The sequence below is a fragment of the Mustelus asterias genome, chromosome 17, assembly GCF_964213995.1.
Source record: "Mustelus asterias chromosome 17, sMusAst1.hap1.1, whole genome shotgun sequence".
NCBI lineage: Eukaryota > Metazoa > Chordata > Chondrichthyes > Carcharhiniformes > Triakidae > Mustelus > Mustelus asterias.
The window spans coordinates 87,793,518-87,814,953 of NC_135817.1; the positions used below are offsets into that span (position 1 = coordinate 87,793,518).

General features: G+C 48.1%; 1 protein-coding gene across 3 annotated transcripts in view; it reads right to left on the reverse strand.

Moving 5' to 3' along the window:
- gbe1b (glucan (1,4-alpha-), branching enzyme 1b) overlaps positions 1-21,436 on the reverse strand; it is a 580,146-nt gene that overhangs the window by 382,988 nt on the left and 175,722 nt on the right. The gene's annotated exons all lie outside the window — the stretch shown is intronic.

Genomic DNA, 21,436 nt, shown 5'->3' on the forward strand with positions numbered 1-21,436 from the left:
GTGCAGTATAGCTGCAGTGTAACGAGGGAGTGCGGTATTGCTGCAGTGTAACGAGGGAATGCGGTATAGCTGCAGTGTAACGAGGGAGTGCAGTATAGCTGCAGTGTAACGAGGGAGTGCGGTATTGCTGCAGTGTAACGAGGGAGTGCAGTATAGCTGCAGTGTAACGAGGGAGTGCAGTATAGCTGCAGTGTAACGAGGGAGTGCAGTATAGCTGCAGTGTAACGAGTGCGGTATAGCTGCAGTGTAACGAGTGCGGTATAGCTGCAGTGTAACGAGGGAGTGCGGTATAGCTGCAGTGTAACGAGTGCGGTATAGCTGCAGTGTAACGAGGGAGTGCGGTATAGCTGCAGTGTAACGAGGGAGTGCGGTATAGCTGCAGTGTAACGAGGGAGTGCAGTATAGCTGCAGTGTAACGAGGGAGTGCAGTATAGCTGCAGTGTAACGAGGGAGTGCAGTATAGCTGCAGTGTAACGAGGGAGTGCAGTATAGCTGCAGTGTAACGAGGGAGTGCAGTATAGCTGCAGTGTAACGAGGGAATGCGGTATAGCTGCAGTGTAACGAGGGAGTGCGGTATAGCTGCAGTGTAACGAGGGAGTGCGGTATAGCTGCAGTGTAACGAGGGAGTGCGGTATTGCTGCAGTGTAACGAGGGAGTGCAGTATAGCTGCAGTGTAACGAGTGCAGTATAGCTGCAGTGTAACGAGGGAGTGCGGTATTGCTGCAGTGTAACGAGGGAGTGCGGTATATCTGCAGTGTAACGAGGGAATGCGGTATAGCTGCAGTGTAACGAGGGAGTGCAGTATTGCTGCAGTGTAACGAGGGAGTGCAGTATAGCTGCAGTGTAACGAGGGAATGCGGTATAGCTGCAGTGTAACGAGGGAGTGCAGTATAGCTGCAGTGTAACGAGGGAGTGCAGTATAGCTGCAGTGTAACGAGTGCAGTATAGCTGCAGTGTAACAAGGGAATGCGGTATAGCTGCAGTGTAACGAGGGAGTGCAGTATAGCTGCAGTGTAACGAGTGCAGTATAGCTGCAGTGTAACGAGGGAATGCGGTATAGCTGCAGTGTAACGAGGGAGTGCAGTATAGCTGCAGTGTAACGAGGGAGTGCAGTATAGCTGCAGTGTAACGAGGGAGTGCAGTATAGCTGCAGTGTAACGAGGGAGTGCAGTATAGCTGCAGTGTAACGAGGGAGTGCGGTATAGCTGCAGTGTAACGAGGGAGTGCGGTATAGCTGCAGTGTAACGAGGGAGTGCGGTATAGCTGCAGTGTAACGAGGGAGTGCAGTATAGCTGCAGTGTAACGAGCGAGTGCAGTATAGCTGCAGTGTAACGAGGGAGTGCAGTATAGCTGCAGTGTAACGAGGGAGTGCGGTATAGCTACAGTGTAACGAGGGAGTGCGGTATAGCTGCAGTGTAACGAGGGAGTGCAGTATAGCTGCAGTGTAACGAGCGAGTGCAGTATAGCTGCAGTGTAACGAGGGAGTGCAGTATAGCTGCAGTGTAACGAGGGAGTGCGGTATAGCTGCAGTGTAACGAGGGAGTGCAGTATAGCTGCAGTGTAACGAGGGAGTGCGGTATAGCTGCAGTGTAACGAGGGAGTGCGGTATAGCTGCAGTGTAACGAGGGAGTGCGGTATAGCTGCAGTGTAACGAGGGAGTGCGGTATAGCTGCAGTGTAACGAGGGAATGCGGTATAGCTGCAGTGTAACGAGGGAATGCGGTATAGCTGCAGTGTAACGAGGGAGTGCAGTATAGCTGCAGTGTAACGAGGGAATGCGGTATAGCTGCAGTGTAACGAGGGAATGCGGTATAGCTGCAGTGTAACGAGGGAGTGCGGTATAGCTGCAGTGTAACGAGGGAATGCGGTATAGCTGCAGTGTAACGAGGGAGTGCGGTATAGCTGCAGTGTAACGAGGGAGTGCGGTATTGCTGCAGTGTAACGAGGGAGTGCAGTATAGCTGCAGTGTAACGAGGGAATGCGGTATTGCTGCAGTGTAACGAGGGAATGCGGTATAGCTGCAGTGTAACGAGGGAGTGCAGTATAGCTGCAGTGTAACGAGGGAGTGCAGTATTGCTGCAGTGTAACGAGGGAATGCGGTATAGCTGCAGTGTAACGAGGGAGTGCGGTATAGCTGCAGTGTAACGAGGGAGTGCAGTATAGCTGCAGTGTAACGAGGGAGTGCAGTATAGCTGCAGTGTAACGAGGGAATGCGGTATTGCTGCAGTGTAACGAGGGAATGCGGTATAGCTGCAGTGTAACGAGGGAGTGCAGTATAGCTGCAGTGTAACGAGTGCGGTATAGCTGCAGTGTAACGAGGGAGTGCGGTATAGCTGCAGTGTAACGAGGGAGTGCGGTATAGCTGCAGTGTAACGAGTGCGGTATAGCTGCAGTGTAACGAGGGAATGCGGTATAGCTGCAGTGTAACGAGTGCGGTATAGCTGCAGTGTAACGAGGGAATGCGGTATAGCTGCAGTGTAACGAGTGCGGTATAGCTGCAGTGTAACGAGTGCGGTATAGCTGCAGTGTAACGAGGGAGTGCGGTATAGCTGCAGTGTAACGAGGGAGTGCGGTATAGCTGCAGTGTAACGAGGGAGTGCGGTATAGCTGCAGTGTAACGAGGGAGTGCGGTATAGCTGCAGTGTAACGAGGGAGTGCGGTATAGCTGCAGTGTAACGAGGGAATGCGGTATAGCTGCAGTGTAACGAGTGCGGTATAGCTGCAGTGTAACGAGGGAGTGCAGTATAGCTGCAGTGTAACGAGGGAATGCGGTATAGCTGCAGTGTAACGAGTGCGGTATAGCTGCAGTGTAACGAGGGAATGCGGTATAGCTGCAGTGTAACGAGGGAGTGCGGTATAGCTGCAGTGTAACGAGGGAGTGCAGTATAGCTGCAGTGTAACGAGGGAGTGCGGTATAGCTGCAGTGTAACGAGGGAGTGCAGTATAGCTGCAGTGTAACGAGGGAGTGCAGTATAGCTGCAGTGTAACGAGTGCGGTATAGCTGCAGTGTAACGAGGGAGTGCAGTATAGCTGCAGTGTAACGAGGGAGTGCGGTATAGCTGCAGTGTAACGAGTGCGGTATAGCTGCAGTGTAACGAGTGCGGTATAGCTGCAGTGTAACGAGGGAGTGCGGTATAGCTGCAGTGTAACGAGTGCGGTATAGCTGCAGTGTAACGAGGGAGTGCGGTATAGCTGCAGTGTAACGAGTGCGGTATAGCTGCAGTGTAACGAGTGCGGTATAGCTGCAGTGTAACGAGGGAGTGCGGTATAGCTGCAGTGTAACGAGGGAGTGCGGTATTGCTGCAGTGTAACGAGTGCGGTATAGCTGCAGTGTAACGAGTGCGGTATAGCTGCAGTGTAACGAGTGCGGTATAGCTGCAGTGTAACGAGGGAGTGCAGTATAGCTGCAGTGTAACGAGGGAGTGCAGTATAGCTGCAGTGTAACGAGGGAGTGCGGTATAGCTGCAGTGTAACGAGGGAGTGCGGTATAGCTGCAGTGTAACGAGGGAGTGCAGTATAGCTGCAGTGTAACGAGGGAGTGCAGTATAGCTGCAGTGTAACGAGGGAATGCGGTATAGCTGCAGTGTAACGAGGGAGTGCGGTATTGCTGCAGTGTAACGAGGGAGTGCAGTATAGCTGCAGTGTAACGAGGGAGTGCAGTATAGCTGCAGTGTAACGAGGGAGTGCAGTATAGCTGCAGTGTCACGAGGGAGTGCGGTATAGCGGCAGTGTAACGAGGGAGTGCAGTATAGCTGCAGTGTAACGAGGGAGTGCGGTATAGCTGCAGTGTAACGAGGGAGTGCAGTATAGCTGCAGTGTAACGAGGGAGTGCAGTATAGCTGCAGTGTAACGAGGGAGTGCGGTATAGCTGCAGTGTAACGAGGGAGTGCAGTATAGCTGCAGTGTAACGAGGGAGTGCAGTATAGCTGCAGTGTAACGAGGGAGTGCAGTATAGCTGCAGTGTAACGAGGGAGTGCAGTATAGCTGCAGTGTAACGAGGGAGTGCAGTATAGCTGCAGTGTAACGAGGGAGTGCAGTATAGCTGCAGTGTAACGAGGGAGTGCAGTATAGCTGCAGTGTAACGAGGGAGTGCGGTATTGCTGCAGTGTAACGAGGGAGTGCGGTATAGCTGCAGTGTAACGAGGGAGTGCAGTATAGCTGCAGTGTAACGAGGGAGTGCAGTATAGCTGCAGTGTAACGAGGGAGTGCAGTATAGCTGCAGTGTAACGAGGGAGTGCGGTATTGCTGCAGTGTAACGAGGGAGTGCAGTATAGCTGCAGTGTAACGAGGGAGTGCAGTATAGCTGCAGTGTAACGAGGGAGTGCGGTATAGCTGCAGTGTAACGAGGGAGTGCGGTATTGCTGCAGTGTAACGAGGGAGTGCAGTATAGCTGCAGTGTAACGAGGGAGTGCAGTATAGCTGCAGTGTAACGAGGGAGTGCGGTATTGCTGCAGTGTAACGAGGGAGTGCGGTATAGCTGCAGTGTAACGAGGGAGTGCGGTATTGCTGCAGTGTAACGAGGGAGTGCAGTATAGCTGCAGTGTAACGGGGGAGTGCAGTATAGCTGCAGTGTAACGAGGGAGTGCGGTATAGCTGCAGTGTAACGAGTGCGGTATAGCTGCAGTGTAACGAGGGAGTGCAGTATAGCTGCAGTGTAACGAGGGAGTGCAGTATAGCTGCAGTGTAACGAGGGAGTGCAGTATAGCTGCAGTGTAACGAGGGAGTGCGGTATAGCTGCAGTGTAACGAGGGAGTGCAGTATAGCTGCAGTGTAACGAGGGAGTGCGGTATAGCTGCAGTGTAACGAGGGAGTGCAGGATAGCTGCAGTGTAACGAGGGAGTGCAGTATAGCTGCAGTGTAACGAGGGAGTGCGGTATAGCTGCAGTGTAACGAGGGAGTGCAGTATTGCTGCAGTGTAACGAGGGAGTGCAGTATAGCTGCAGTGTAACGAGGGAGTGCAGTATTGCTGCAGTGTAACGAGGGAGTGCGGTATAGCTGCAGTGTAACGAGGGAGTGCAGTATTGCTGCAGTGTAACGAGGGAGTGCGGTATAGCTGCAGTGTAACGAGGGAGTGCGGTATAGCTGCAGTGTAACGAGGGAGTGCGGTATAGCTGCAGTGTAACGAGGGAGTGCGGTATAGCTGCAGTGTAACGAGGGAGTGCGGTATAGCTGCAGTGTAACGAGGGAGTGCAGTATAGCTGCAGTGTAACGAGGGAGTGCAGTATTGCTGCAGTGTAACGAGGGAGTGCGGTATAGCTGCAGTGTAACGAGTGCGGTATAGCTGCAGTGTAACGAGGGAGTGCAGTATTGCTGCAGTGTAACGAGGGAGTGCAGTATCGCTGCAGTGTAACGAGGGAGTGCAGTATAGCTGCAGTGTAACGAGGGAGTGCAGGATAGCTGCAGTGTAACGAGGGAGTGCAGTATAGCTGCAGTGTAACGAGGGAGTGCGGTCTAGCTGCAGTGTAACGAGGGAATGCGGTATTGCTGCAGTGTAACGAGGGAGTGCAGTATAGCTGCAGTGTAACGAGGGAGTGCAGTATAGCTGCAGTGTAACGAGGGAGTGCAGTATTGCTGCAGTGTAACGAGGGAGTGCGGTATAGCTGCAGTGTAACGAGGGAGTGCAGTATTGCTGCAGTGTAACGAGGGAGTGCGGTATAGCTGCAGTGTAACGAGGGAGTGCGGTATAGCTGCAGTGTAACGAGGGAGTGCAGTATTGCTGCAGTGTAACGAGGGAGTGCGGTATAGCTGCAGTGTAACGAGGGAGTGCGGTATAGCTGCAGTGTAACGAGGGAGTGCGGTATAGCTGCAGTGTAACGAGGGAGTGCGGTATAGCTGCAGTGTAACGAGGGAGTGCAGTATAGCTGCAGTGCAACGAGGGAGTGCGGTATAGCTGCAGTGTAACGAATGCGGTATAGCTGCAGTGTAACGAGGGAGTGCAGTATAGCTGCAGTGTAACGAGGGAGTGCGGTATAGCTGCAGTGTAACGAGGGAGTGCAGTATAGCTGCAGTGTAACGAGGGAGTGCAGTATAGCTGCAGTGTAACGAGGGAGTGCAGTATAGCTGCAGTGTAACGAGGGAGTGCAGTATAGCTGCAGTGTAACGAGGGAGTGCAGTATAGCTGCAGTGTAACGAGGGAGTGCGGTATAGCTGCAGTGTAACGAGGGAGTGCAGTATAGCTGCAGTGTAACGAGGGAGTGCGGTATTGCTGCAGTGTAACGAGGGAGTGCGGTATAGCTGCAGTGTAACGAGGGAGTGCGGTATAGCTGCAGTGTAACGAGGGAGTGCAGTATAGCTGCAGTGTAACGAGGGAGTGCGGTATAGCTGCAGTGTAACGAGGGAGTGCAGTATAGCTGCAGTGTAACGAGGGAGTGCGGTATAGCTGCAGTGTAACGAGGGAGTGCGGTATAGCTGCAGTGTAACGAGGGAGTGCGGTATAGCTGCAGTGTAACGAGGGAGTGCAGTATAGCTGCAGTGTAACGAGGGAGTGCAGTATAGCTGCAGTGTAACGAGGGAGTGCGGTATAGCTGCAGTGTAACGAGGGAGTGCAGTATAGCTGCAGTGTAACGAGGGAGTGCAGTATAGCTGCAGTGTAACGAGGGAGTGCAGTATAGCTGCAGTGTAACGAGGGAATGCGGTATTGCTGCAGTGTAACGAGGGAATGCGGTATAGCTGCAGTGTAACGAGGGAGTGCAGTATAGCTGCAGTGTAACGAGGGAGTGCAGTATAGCTGCAGTGTAACGAGGGAGTGCAGTATAGCTGCAGTGTAACGAGGGAGTGCGGTATAGCTGCAGTGTAACGAGGGAGTGCAGTATAGCTGCAGTGTAACGAGGGAATGCGGTATTGCTGCAGTGTAACGAGGGAATGCGGTATAGCTGCAGTGTAACGAGGGAGTGCGGTATAGCTGCAGTGTAACGAGGGAGTGCAGTATAGCTGCAGTGTAACGAGGGAGTGCGGTATAGCTGCAGTGTAACGAGGGAGTGCAGTATAGCTGCAGTGTAACGAGTGCGGTATAGCTGCAGTGTAACGAGGGAGTGCAGTATAGCTGCAGTGTAACGAGGGAGTGCGGTATAGCTGCAGTGTAACGAGGGAGTGCAGTATAGCTGCAGTGTAACGAGTGCGGTATAGCTGCAGAGTAACGAGGGAGTGCAGTATAGCTGCAGTGTAACGAGGGAGTGCAGTATAGCTGCAGTGTAACGAGGGAGTGCAGTATAGCTGCAGTGTAACGAGGGAGTGCAGTATAGCTGCAGTGTAACGAGGGAGTGCAGTATAGCTGCAGTGTAACGAGGGAGTGCAGTATAGCTGCAGTGTAACGAGGGAGTGCGGTATAGCTGCAGTGTAACGAGGGAGTGCGGTATTGCTGCAGTGTAACGAGGGAATGCGGTATAGCTGCAGTGTAACGAGGGAGTGCAGTATAGCTGCAGTGTAACGAGGGAGTGCAGTATTGCTGCAGTGTAACGAGGGAGTGCAGTATTGCTGCAGTGTAATGAGGGAGTGTAACAAATATGTGCAGGTACTGTTGCAATGTAATGAGGATGTGTGGTATTGTAGGAGTGTAATGAAGGAGTAGGCTATTGATGGAATGTAATGGGTGGGTACGGTATTGTGGGAGTGTAACAAAGGCGTAGGGTATCGTTGGAGTGTAATGAGGCTGTGCGGTATTGGAGGAGATAATGAGGCTGTGCGGTATTGGAGGAGATAATGAGGCTGTGCGGTATTGGAGGAGATAATGAGGTTGTGCGGTATTGGAGGAGATAATGAGGTTGTGCGGTATTGGAGGAGATAATGAGGCTGTGCGGTATTGGAGGAGATTATGAGGCTGTGCGGTATTGGAGGAGATTATGAGGCTGTGCGGTATTGGAGGAGATTATGAGGCTGTGCGGTATTGGAGGAGATAATGAGGTTGTGCGGTATTGGAGGAGATAATGAGGTTGTGCGGTATTGGAGGAGATAATGAGGCTGTGCGGTATTGAAGGATATTATGAGGCTGTGCGGTATTGGAGGAGATTATGAGGCTGTGCGGTATTGGAGGAGATTATGGGGCTGTGCGGTATTGGAGGAGATTATGGGGCTGTGCGGTATTGGAGGAGATTATGAGGCTGTGCGGTATTGGAGGAGATAATGAGGCTGTGCGGTATTGGTGGAGATTATGAGGCTGTGCGGTATTGGAGGAGATAATGAGGCTGTGCGGTATTGGAGGAGATAATGAGGCTGTGCGGTATTGGAGGAGATAATGAGGCTGTGCGGTATTGGAGGAGATTATGAGGCTGTGCGGTATTGTTGGAACAGTGATCTGATATAACTGAGTGGTATGGTGGGCCATTCACAGAATCGCAGAATTGTTCCAGTGCAGATTAAGACCACTTGGCCCATCGTGTCTGCATCAATAATAATGGGTTTGGGTTTGCTATGGATTTGGAGACACATGGGCCAGGTCAGATAAGGATGGCAGTAATTGTTCCCGAAAGGACATTAGTGAACCAGATTGGTTTAATGATATTACCATTATTCAGACTAGTCTTTAATCCCAGATCTATTAATTAAATTTATATTAATGGAAGAATAATCAGAAGATATTGCAGCATAACGCACCTCCTTTGGCCATTTCAACACATGCTGAGAATCGAGTGACCAAGAACATTAAATAAAAATCACTTTCCTATTTTTTAAAAACAGAGTGCTCTGTCGAAAGTTGTGAATAGTAAGAAACATCTCAGGAATCTGAAACAACAGACACAGCTGAAAGGACATGAGTTCTGAAACACTTTCACCGGAAGCTGATTCCATTCCATCGCGCTCTTCAGTTCAGTAACTCACTTGCAGCACCTCATGTTGTTTATGTATCTGCACTCCGCCGCACTGTCATTTCTCCCAGCCAGCTTGTCGTGTATCTAATTGTACCCTCCTGATGTTAATCCAGCCTCTTCACAGCTGAGCTCAGCAATTTCGAACAAAGGAACATTAATCGTAAGTTTGCTTTTTAAACAAGTGCAGAGAATGTGATACTCATTCATGAACACTGGAGCACACTCTGTATTCTGAAGTCGGCTGTGAAGTCAGGGCAGGCTTCAACACGCTCATTCTCTCATATTTCCAGCACCTTCAATATTTTGCATTTTACTCATCCTTCTCCTCGCATCGCACATTATTAGCAGTGTTCAGTGGGATAAAAGGGAGGAATGGAATACAATTCAGACAATACAACTCATACAGCATCAATACAAATATTGTGTCACATCTAAATTCACTGCCTCAAGTTGCTCCTGACCAACCTGGTGTTGAATCACTTAAAACATGATCTCAAGGCACCTCCACATTTCCTGTGACAACATCTCATGCTCTCTTGAAACCTTGGTGACAACACTATCCACAATGACAGCCCACCTGCTTTGGTATTCAGCACCGTTATGTGACACTGAAAAGCAGAATCCAGTCATAAAACGCTCACTCTAAAAACAGACTGACTGTGAAATGGGCAATTCTCAAATATTGGCACCTTCTCTAGCCTTGCAAAGAACACATCTTTTGAAAAGATCAGTTGTCATTTCAAGGGCAGTATAAAAAGTTGCAAGTGTGGAGCCCCTCTACGGGAAGGGAAAAGGAACAAGGTTGATAGAAACCTTCAGATCTGTGAACAAAAATAAATAAATAAAGCAACCAAGTGCAAAACTAGATGGTGATGGTGGTGTAATGAGCATGAATTCACTGCCTTAGCTCCAGTTAGACAAAGCTCTGCTCACAGCCCATCTGGAATACGGCAATCAGCACTGGGCACTCCACCTCGAGTAACAGTAAGAAGTCTCACAACACCAGGTTAAAGTCCAACAGCTTTATTTGGAATCACGAGCTTTCGGAGTGCTGCTCCTTCATCGGGTGAGAGCTCTCCGATGAAGGGGCAGCGCTCCGAAAGCGCGTGATTCCAAATAAAGCTGTTGGACTTTAACCTGGTGTTGTGAGGCTTCTTACTGCGTTTACCCCAGTCCAATGGCGGCACCTCGACCTCACACCTCGAGAAAGGTAGATTAGCCTTGGAGGGGCTAAAGCACAGATTGCATTGACGAGGCATGTATTTCCTTCAATATGACAGATTAAAGGGTGACCTAATTGAGATGTTTAAGACCAGTTAATAACAGTAGATAAAGAGAAATTACTTCCCCAGAGAAAGGAAGTATAATCTCAAAATTGAAGCTTGGGGTGGTGTCAGGAACCTCTTCATTCAAAGGACGTTGGAAATCTGGAGCTCTCCCCCATAAAACTAATGTTGTGACTAGTTGGTGGGGAAAAGGTCTTATAAACCGAACTTGATAAGATTTTTGCTAAGCAAGGATAACAAGGGGGTACAGAACCAAGGTGGATAGAAGGGGATAGGACACCGGTCAGCCATGGTCTAACTGGTGACCATGGGCGAACAAGTTTGAGGGGCTGACTGACCTCCTCCTGATCCTGTGTTACTCCTCAGCCTCAAAACAACCTGTCACCCAAAATAAAGCTCTCAGCCACCACATTTCACATCAGGGAAAGAATACTGTTGATTCTCGATCTGTCGAGTGATGCCATTCGTGAAGGTCAGGGCAAACAGGTTACAACAACTTATATGTAGATCAAAGTTGAGAAAAGGCAGAAATTTCACACCCCTCACTCACTATTTCCTTTTCCAAACTGGACACAGAGTAAAACAATATCACAGTGGATTGGAACAGAAAATGCTGGAAAATCTCAGCAGGACTGACAGCATCCAAAGTTAAAGTTTAAAAAGTTTATTTATTAGTCACACGTAGCTTACATTCACACTGCAATGAAGCTACTACGAAAATTCCCTAGTCGCTACACTCTGGTTTGGGTACACTGAGGGAAAATTTCGCATGGTCAATGCGGGGAGGAAACCGGAGCACCCAGAGAAAACCCACGCAGACATGGGGAGAACATGCAGGTTCTGCATAGGCAGTGACCCTGACGCTGTGAGGCAGCAGTGCTAACCACTGCGCCGCCCGTGGAGAGAAAATAAAGCCATTGTTTCGAGTCTGGATGACCCATCGTCAGAGCTGACAAAGGATCATCCAGACTCAAATTGTTGGCTCTATTCTCTCTCCGCAGGTGCTGTCAGACTTGCTGAGATTTTCCAGCATTTTCTGTTTCAGATTCCAGGATCCACAGCATTTTGCTTTTGCCTCAGCGGGCTGGAGATTTTGGAAGCATTTGTGTCAACATTAATATGCAATGAGAAAGACTGAAATTTAATCAAGGTGACTTCATTAACCATCAGAGAGAAATTCAAGTAGGTTATCAATGTCATTGGAATTCGGAGATTTAATTATAAGCTTTTACTTACTCCACCATTTCCAATATGTTATATATTTATCAATAACATATTATTTTGTGGTCTCAATAAACTGAATGCTTGCTAATGGCTGCTAAGCTTTAGACTATACTGACTGCAGGAATGATGCACCTTCCAACATTATAACCGAGATTAAAATCTATAATAATATGCAATTTTGTCTGTTCTGACTGTTCAGATTAGTCTGTTTCTGGCCTGCGTCTGCAAGTTGAGGACATTCCTGTATTTACTGTAGATGGCTTCCATCAAATGGATCAAAGATTGAGGGCACTTGGTACCTTAATGTTGCAACAAAATGTTCCAATTACATTTGTTGATGGGTTTACTTGGTGTCCAGTGCCTGAGTTTAGCTATTGGCCTCATTTCAAAAGTTGAGATCTTGTTCCACTTTGTGATTTAACCTTACCTGGTGTTTGCTTCAGGCATGGACGGCATGGTGGCACGGTGATTAGCACTGCTGTCTCACAGCGCCAGGGACCTGGGTTCCATTCCTGCCTCGGGTCACTGTCTGTGTGCAGTTTGCACATTCTCCCCATGTCTGTGTGGGTTTCCTCCGGGTGCTCCAGTTTCCTCCCACAGTTCAAAGATGTGTGGGTTAGGTTGATTGGCCTTGCTAAATTTTCCCTTAGTGTCAGGGGGATTGTTAGCAGCGTAAATATGTGAGGTTACAGGAATAGGGCCTGGGTGAGATTGTGGTCGGAGCAGACTCGATGGGCCAAATGGCCTCCTTCTGCATTGTAGGGATTCAATGATTCTATGATCAAGTAATCCTGTTGAACTATAATGAGATGATTTTCAAGGTGCCAGCCAAGACACTGTTCTTTGCGGGAGATTGCGGGGAGCGGGGGGAAAACTCAGACGGAGGTGGCGTAGAATCAATAGAAAATATTCAGTATGAGATGGGAATGGCATCGGGGATATCATGGGAGAGAGGATGGAATTGGTTGAGTTTATTAATTTAATTGCAAATGTTTTGTGGGTCTTTGCTCACAACCACAGTCGTGAGACTGTACAATTAATTTATAATTGCAAGGCAAAATCCCTCAGGAAATGAAGGATCATTATCAGAGAGTCAAGACGCACAATATTTTTTTAAAAATCAACAAAGTGTCCTAGGCCCAACCATCTTCAGCTGTGCATCAATGACCTTCCTTCCATCATAAGGTCAGAAGTGGGGACATTTTGAAGAGGTGATAAAGATAATTGATGAGGGAAGGACTGTGGATGTAATTTACATGGACTTTAGTAAGACTGGTACAAAAACTAAAATCACATGGGATTCAGGGTGGGCTGGCGTGATGGATACAGGAATGGTTTGCTTATATGAGACAGAGTGTAGTGGTGGAAGGGTGTTTTTCAGAATGGAGATCTGTAGCTAGTGGTGTTCCGCAGGGATCAGTGCTGGGACCTCAGCTGCTTGTACTATAAACGATCTGGAGGAAAATGTGGGGGTCTGATTCGCAAATTTGCAGATGACACAAAGATTGGAGTTGCTGATAGTGCCAAGGATTGTCAGAGAATACAACAGGGTATAGATAGATTGGAGACTTGGGCACAGAAATGACAGACGGAGTCTAATCTGGAGAAATGCGAGGTGATACATTTTAGAAGACCAAATTTAGGTGTGAATTATACTGTAAATGGCAGAACCCTTAGGAACATTAACATAGAGGGATCTGGGCATGCAGGTTTACAGTTCCTTAAAAGTGGCAACACACGTAACCAAGGTGAATAAGGCAGCATATGGATTGCTTGTTTTCATCAGCTGTGGCATTGAGTACAAGAGTTGGGAAATCATGTTGCAGCTATATAAAACCTTGGTTAGGCTGCATTTGGAGTATTGCGTGCAGTTCTGGTCACCACATTACCAGAAGGTCGTGGAAGCTTTGGAGAGAGTGCAAAGAAGGTTCACCAGGATGTTGCCTGGTCTCGAGGGTGTTGGCTATGAGGAGAGATTGAATAAACTAGGATTGTTTTCACTGGAAAGACGGAGGCTGAGGGGAGACCTGATAGAGGGTCTACAAAGTTATGAGAGGCATGGACAGGGTGGATAGTCAGAGGCTTTTTTCAAGGACGAAACTGGCAATTACAAGGGGGCATAGGTTCAAGGTGACATGGGGAAAAGTTGAAGGGAGATGTGCAAGGGAGGTTTTTCACGCAGATTTGATTTGATTTATGATCACGTGTATTAGCATACAGTGAGAAGTATTGTTTCTTGAACACGATGCAGACAAAGCATACCGTTCATAGAGAAGGAAACGAGAGAGTGCAGAATGTCCCTGCTGATTACACCTGTGGGAAGTGCACCCATCTGCAGCTCCTCCAAAACCGTGTTAGGGAACTGGAGCTGGAGTTGGATGAACTTAGGATCATTAGGGACGCAGAGGTGGCCATAGACGGAAGCTTTAGGGATACAGTTACTCCGAGGAATGAAAATAGATGGGTGACGGTGAGAGGGGCTGGGAGGAAGCAGTCAGTGCAGGGATCCCCTGTGGTCGTTCCCCTTAGCAACAAGTATTCCGCTTTGGATACGGTTGAGGGGGACGACATACCACTGGTGAGCCGCAGTGAGAGGATCTCCAGCACTGTGTCCGTCTCTGTGGCTCGGGATGGTAAGGGGGAGAGCGGGAGGGCAATAGTTATTGGGGACCCGTTAGTTAGAGGGATAGGTAGGAGGTTCTGTGGCAGCAAAAGAGACTCGAGGATGGTATGTTGCCTACCGGATGCCAGGGTCCGTGACGTCTCGGACCATGTTTTCCGGATTCTGAAGGGGGAGGGGACACAGTCACAAGTCGTGGTACACATTGGTACCAACGACATAGGTAAGAGAAGGGACGGGGATTTAAAACAGGAATTTCGGGAGCTGGGCTGGAAGCTGAGAGCCAAGACAAAACATGTGGTCATCTCTGGTACGTTACCGGTGCCACGTGATAGCGAGTTGAGGAACAGGAAGAGAGTGCAGTTAAACATGTGGTTGCAGGGATGGTGTAGGAGGGAAGGTTTCAGATACGTGGATCATTGGAACACATTCTGGGGAAGGTGGGACCTGTACAAAAAGGACGGGGTGCACCTGAACCAGAGGGGCACCAATATCCTAGGAGGGAAATTTGCTACACCTCTTCAGGGGGGTTTAAACTAATTTGTCAGGGGAGTGAGAAAAGGAGTTTAGTCCAGAAGTCAGTGTAGAGGGTGGTGAGGTATTGGGGAAGGTATCAAGGTCAAGGGTGGGTACCGGTAGACAGGAAGGTGGGTTGAAGTGTGTCTACTTCAATGCAAGGAGCATCCGGAACAAGGTAGATGAACTTGGGGCGTGGATTGGTACTTGGGACTACGATGTTGTGGCCATTACGGAGACGTGGGTAGAACAAGGACAGGAATGGTTGTTGGACGTTCCGGGGTATAGATGTTTCAGTAAGTGTAGGGAAGCTGGTAAAAGAGGTGGAGGAGTGGCATTGTTAATCAAGGATAGTCTAACGGCTACGGAAAGGCACTTCGAGGGGGATCTGCACACTGAGGTAATATAGGCTGAGGTTAGAAATAGGAAAGGAGCGGTCACGTTGTTAGAAATCATAGAAACCCTACAGTGTAGAAAGAGGCCATTCGGCCCATCGAGTCTACACCGACCACAATCCCACCCAGGTCCTACCCCCATATCCCTACATATTTACACTAAGGGGCAATTTTAGCATGGCCAATCAACCTAACCCGCACATCTTTGGACTGTGGGAGGAAACCAGAGCACCTGGAGGAAACCCACGCAGACACGAGGAGAATGTGCAAACTCCACACAGACAGTGACCCAAGCCGGGAATCGAACCCAGGTCACTAGAGCTGTGAAGCAGCAGTGCTAACCACTGTGCTACCGTGCCGCTACTGTGCTACTATAGGCCCCCAAATAGTAATAGAGATGTGGAGGAAGAAATTGCTAAGCAGATTATGGATATGTGTGGGGGTCACAGGGTAGTTGTCATGGGGGACTTTAACTTTCCAAATATTGATTGGAACCTTTGTAGGTCAAATAGTTCGAATGGGGCAGTTTTTGTGCAGTGTGTGCGGGAGGGTTTCCTGACACAATATGTGGATAGGCCGACAAGAGGTGAGGCCACATTGGATTTGGTACTGGGAAATGAACCGGGCCAAGTGTTAGATTTGGTTGTGGGAGAGCACTTTGGAGATAGTGACCACAATTCGGTGTCTTTTGTTATTGCAATGGAGAGGGATAGGGCCGTACGGCAGGGCAAGGTTTACAAGTGGGGGAGAGGTAATTATGATGCGATTAGGCAAGAATTAGGGGGCATAAGATGGAAACAGAAACTGTCAGGGAAAGGCACTAATGAAAAGTGGAACTTTTTCAAGGAACAAATACTGGGTGTCCTTGATAGGTATGTCCCTGTCAGGCAGGGAGGAAATGGCCGAGTGAGGGAACCATGGTTCACGAAAGAGGTGGAATGTCTTGTGAAAAGGAAGAGGGAAGCTTATGTAGGGATGAGTTCTATGACTTCTTCTATGAGGAAACAAGGTTCAGATGGCTCGATTGAGGGTTACAAGTTAGCAAGGAATGAGCTGAAAAAGGGGCTTAAGAGAGCTCGGAGGGGACACGAGAAGTCCTTGGCGGGTTGGATCAAGGAAAACCCCAAGGCTTTTTATTCTTATGTGAGGAATAAAAGAATGACCAGGGTGAGGTTGGGGCCGGTCAAGGACAGTAGTGGGAACTTGTGTATGGAGTCAGTAGAGATAGGCGAGGTGATGAATGAATACTTTTCTTCAGTGTTCACCAAGGAGAGGGGCCATGTTTTTGAGGAAGAGAAGGTGTTACAGGCTAATAGGCTGGAGGAAATAGTTGTTCGGAGGGAGGATGTACTGACAGTTTTGAATAAACTGAAGGTCGATAAGTCCCCTGGGCCTGATGAAATATATCCTAGGATTCTTTGGGAGGCAAGGGATGAGATTGCAGAGCCTTTGGCTTTGATCTTTGGGTCCTCACTGTCCACGGAGGTGGTGTCAGAGGACTGGAGAGTGGCAAATGTTGTTCCTCTGTTTAAGAAAGGGAATAGAAATGACCCTGGTAATTATAGACCGGTTAGTCTTACTTCGGTGGTTGGTAAATTGATGGAAAAGGTCCTTCGGGATGGGATTTACGACCATTTAGAAAGATGCGAATTAATCCGGGATAGTCAGCACGGATTCGTGAAGGGCAAGTCGTGCCTCACAAATTTGATAGAATTTTTTGAGGAGGTAACTAAGTGTGTTGATGAAGGTAGGGCAGTTGATGTCATATACATGGATTTTAGTAATGCGTTTGATAAGGTCCCCCATGGTCGGCTTATGATGAAAGTAAGGAGGTGTGGGATGGAGGGAAAGTTGGCCGATTGGATAGGTAACTGGCTATCTGATCAAAAGACAGAGGATGGTGGTGGATGGAAAATTTTCGGACTGGAGGCAGGTTGCTAGCGGAGTGCCACAGGGATCAGTGCTTGGTCCTCTGCTCTTTGTGATTTTTATTAATAACTTAGAGGAGGGGGCTAAAGGGTGGATCAGTAAATTTGCTGATGACACCAAGATTGGTGGAGTAGTGGATGAGGTGGAGGGCTGTTGTAGGCTGCAAAGAGACATTGATAGGATGCAAAGCTGGGCTGAAAAATGGCAAATGGAGTTTAACCCTGATAAATGTGAGGTGATTCATTTTGGTAGGACTAATTTAAATGTGGATACAGGGTCAAAGGTAGGGTTCTGAAGACTGTGGAGGAACAGAGAGATCTTGGGGTGCATATCCACAGATCTCTGAAGGTTGCCACTCAAGTGGATAGAGCTGTGAAGAAGGCCTATGGTGTGTTGGCTTTTATTAACAGGGGGTTGGAGTTTAAGAGCCGTGGGGTTGTGCTGCAACTGTACAGGACCTTGGTGAGACCACATTTGGAATATTGTGTGCAGTTCTGGTCACCTCACTATAAGAAGGATGTGGAAGCGCTGGAAAGAGTGCAGAGGAGATTTACCAGGATGCTGCCTGGTTTGGAGGGTAGGTCTTATGAGGAAAGGTTGAGGGAGCTAGGGCTGTTCTCTCTGGAGCGGAGGAGGCTGAGGGGAGACTTAATAGAGGTTTATAAAATGATGAAGGGGATAGATAGAGTGAACATTCAAAGACTATTTCCTCGGGTGGATGGAGCTATTACAAGGGGGCATTACTATAGGGTTCATGGTGGGAGATATCGGAAGGATATCAGAGGTAGGTTCTTTACGCAGAGAGTGATTGGGGTGTGGAATGGACTGCCTGCAGTGATAGTGGAATCAGACACTTTAGGAACATTTAAGCGGTTATTGGATAGGCACATGGAGCACACCAGGAGATAGGGAGTGGGATAGCTTGATCTTGGTTTCAGATAAAGTTTGGCACAACATCGTGGGCCGAAGGGCCTGTACTGTTCTATGTTCTATGTAGTGTTACAGTCATAGCTATGGTATAGAGAAAGATCAAAAGATCAACTTAATGCAAGGTAAGTCCATTCAAAAGTCTGACAGTAGCAGGGAAGAAGCTGTTCTCGAGTCGGTTGGTTCGTGACCTCAGACTTTTGTATCTTTTTCCCCGACGGAAGGAGATGGAAGAGAGAATGTCCAGGGTGCGTGGGGTCTTTAATTATGCTGGCTGCTTTGCTGAGACAGCGGGAAGTGTAGGCAGAGTCAATGGATGGGAGGCTGGTTTGCGTGATGGATTGGGCTACATTCATGACCTTTTGTAGTTTCTTATGGTCTTGGGCAGAGCAGGAGCCATACCAAGCTGTGATACAACCAGAAGGAATGCTCTCCATGGTGCATCTGTAAACATTAGTGAGAGTTGTAGCGGACATGCCAAATTTCCTTAGTCTTCTGAGAAAGTAGAGGCATTGGTTGGCTTTCTTAACTATAGTATCAGTATGGGGGGGACCAGGACAGGCTGTTGGTGATCTGGGCACCGTAAAACTTGAAGCTCTCAGAGTGCTGGGTGCCAGGAACGCGCTGCCAGAGGTGGTGGTGGAAGCAGGTACATTAGCAACATTAAAGAGGCATCTGGATGGGTCCATGAATAGGGAGGGAATAGAGGGATACGGACCGAGTAAGGACAGAAGGCTTTTTTTAAAGTTTAGTTAGGGCATCATGATCGGCACAGGCTTGGAGGGCCGAAGGACCTGTTCCTGTGCTATATTGTTCTTTGTTTTTATTTGCTGATAACTGCACGATGTTCGGCACCATTCTCTCAGGTACTGAAGCAGTCCATGTCCAAGAGCAGCAAGACCTGGACAATATCCAGGCTTGGGCTAACAAGAAAGATTTTCACTACACAAGTGTCATGCAATGACCATCTGCAACAAGAGAGGATCTAGCCATCGCTCCTTGACATTCAACGGCATTACCGTCACTGAATACCCTGGGGATTACCACTGACCAGAAACTGAACTGGACGAGCTATATAAATACTGTGTCTGCAGGTGGCTCGGATTCCTGCAGTGGATAACTAATTTCCTGATTCCCAAACTCTGTCCACAATCTACAAGGCACAAAGTCAGGAGTCTGACTGGAGGAGTGCAGCTCCAACAAGCTCAACACCATCCAGGATAAAGCAGCCTGCTAATTGGCAACCCATCCACAAACATTCACTCCCCCTAATACTGCAGGAACTCACCAAAGCAGTACCTTCCAACCCACAACTGCTGCTACCTAACAGGGGCAACAGATACCTAGAAGATCCCTTCCAAGCCACTCACCACCCTGACTTGGAAATATGCTGCCATTCCTTCACTGTCGCTAAGTCAAAATCCTGGAACTCCCTCCCTCCCAACACTGTGGGTGTACCTGCACATCAGGGATTGCAGCAGTTCATCACCACCTTCTCCAGGGTAATGAGGGATGGGCAACAAATGCTGACCTATCCTGTGACACCCACATCCCAGAAATTAGCTTAAAAAACATCGCTAGTACCGTGAGATGCCAGGTCTGCATTCAATACTTTCCCACAGGGCCTGTATACTAATCATTTCTAATCTAATTTCTGGCAGCCCAAGTCCAAGGTACAACGCTCCTATCCTTCGAAGGACACAGTACAGGAGGACGATATTTGTTCCATCATCGCTGTAGCAGCATGTTAATCTAGCTATCCAATTAGTCCCAGTTCTGCACTCTTCCCCCCCCCCCCCCCCCCCCCCCCTCCCCCTCCCCCCCCCCCCCCCCCCTCCAGGCAGTGCATTCCAATGAAGAGCTTTCCATGGACAAGTGATAGCCTTGAAGATCCAGGTGACGTTTGCTCCCAGTCTTCAGAAACCAGCTTGAGTACCAATTACACTGGGAGCCAGCCCAAAGACACTTAGAGATCCTCAGACTCTGAATCACAACACCATCAATAGAGGCACAGAAATAGATTGTAGTTAATGAAATTGTCAGACAGCATCTGTGAAGAGTTAACACTTCAGATCCATGATCTTTCTCAAGTACCTATCACGCCATTGATGCTGCCGGACTTGCTGAGTGCTTTCCAGGATTTGCTGATATTGTTTCAGATTTGCAACCTCCACAATACTATTATAAAACTGTCAGTGAGGACACTGAGCATAATAACAAGAAATAGGAGCAGCTGTAGGTCATTCGACCAATTGAGCCTACTCCATTCAATCAGATTCTGTTTGATCTTCCAACTCAGCTATACCTTATTGCCATATTCCCCAAGTACTCAAAAATCAATCAATCTCCAACGTAAATATACTCATCAACTGAGCAGGGTACAGAATTCCAAAATGTTTGCAATTCTTCGGAGTGAGGAAATTTAGAACCTGGGAAAATTTATGACACAGAAGGTGACCATGTCTGCACCACCCAAGAGCAGCTTAACCCCACCTTGCAGCTGTTGGTCTATAGCTCTGCAGAAATATCTTTTAGATGCAACGAGGTTTTTGAATCACAAGTTAACAGGCAAGTACAGCAGCTGATGAGGAAAGTGTATGTTAACTTATGTTACAAAGGGACTCGAAGGCTGAAGAAGTCTTACTGCAATTAAACAAGATATTGGAGGGATCACGTTTGGAATACTGCATGCACTTTTGGTCTCCTTTCTGAGAAGAAGATATACTTGCTCTGGAGGCAAGTGAAATGAAAATATGCAAGACTATTTCACGGGATGAGGGATTGTCTTATGGAGAGCGATTGAGTAAACCTGACCTATATTCCCTTGAGTTTAGAAGAATGGGAGCTGATCTAATCGAAACATAAAATTCTTAAGGGCAGATGCAGTGAAAAGTTTTCCCTTAGCTCAGGAATCTAGAACATGGGGTCAAAGTCTCAGCATAAGGGGTCATTTAGAACAGATATGAGGAATGTTTTCTTCACTCACAGGATTGTGAATCTTTGGATTCCTCTGCCCCAGAGGACAGTGGATGCTCAGTTATTGAGTATATTCCCACCTGACCAATCCATTGATATCTTCTTGCCATCTACAGCCATCAACCATTGTATGTAGAATGAGCATATTTCTTAATCATGACCCATACCTTCAAATCATTGCTATATAGCATGAATAGGGATGGACCCAGTGCTGAGCACTTCAGAACCTCAGTGGATACAGACTTTCAATCACAAAAAATATCCATCAATAATTACCCTTTGCTTTCTGCCACATGACCTTAGATCCCCATTGTCCCTTACTTTTCAGTCTGCCAAATGGGACTTGTCAGCGTCTTGCTAAAATCCACGAAGACTACATCAAACACACTACCTGTATCGGCCTTCCTTATTACTTCTTCCAAAAAATTCAATCAAGTTAGACACTATCTTCTCTTAACAATCAGTGCTAACTGCCCTGCATTGATCTGGGTTTTTCTAAACAGTGATTACGACCATCTCACAGAATTTAATCCATTAACTTGCCCATCACCTAGGGCGAGTTGACGAGCCTGTAATTAGTCAGATTGCTCCATCCTCTCTTTTTGAACAACTGTTAGTGATCCTCCAATCCTCTGGCCGGCATCTCCACATCATGGAGAATTCTAGAACCAGGGGACATAGATTCAAGGTAAGTGGCAGAAGGTGTAGAGGGGACATGAGGAAGAACCCTTCTGCAAAAGGTGGCAGATGTCTGGAATTC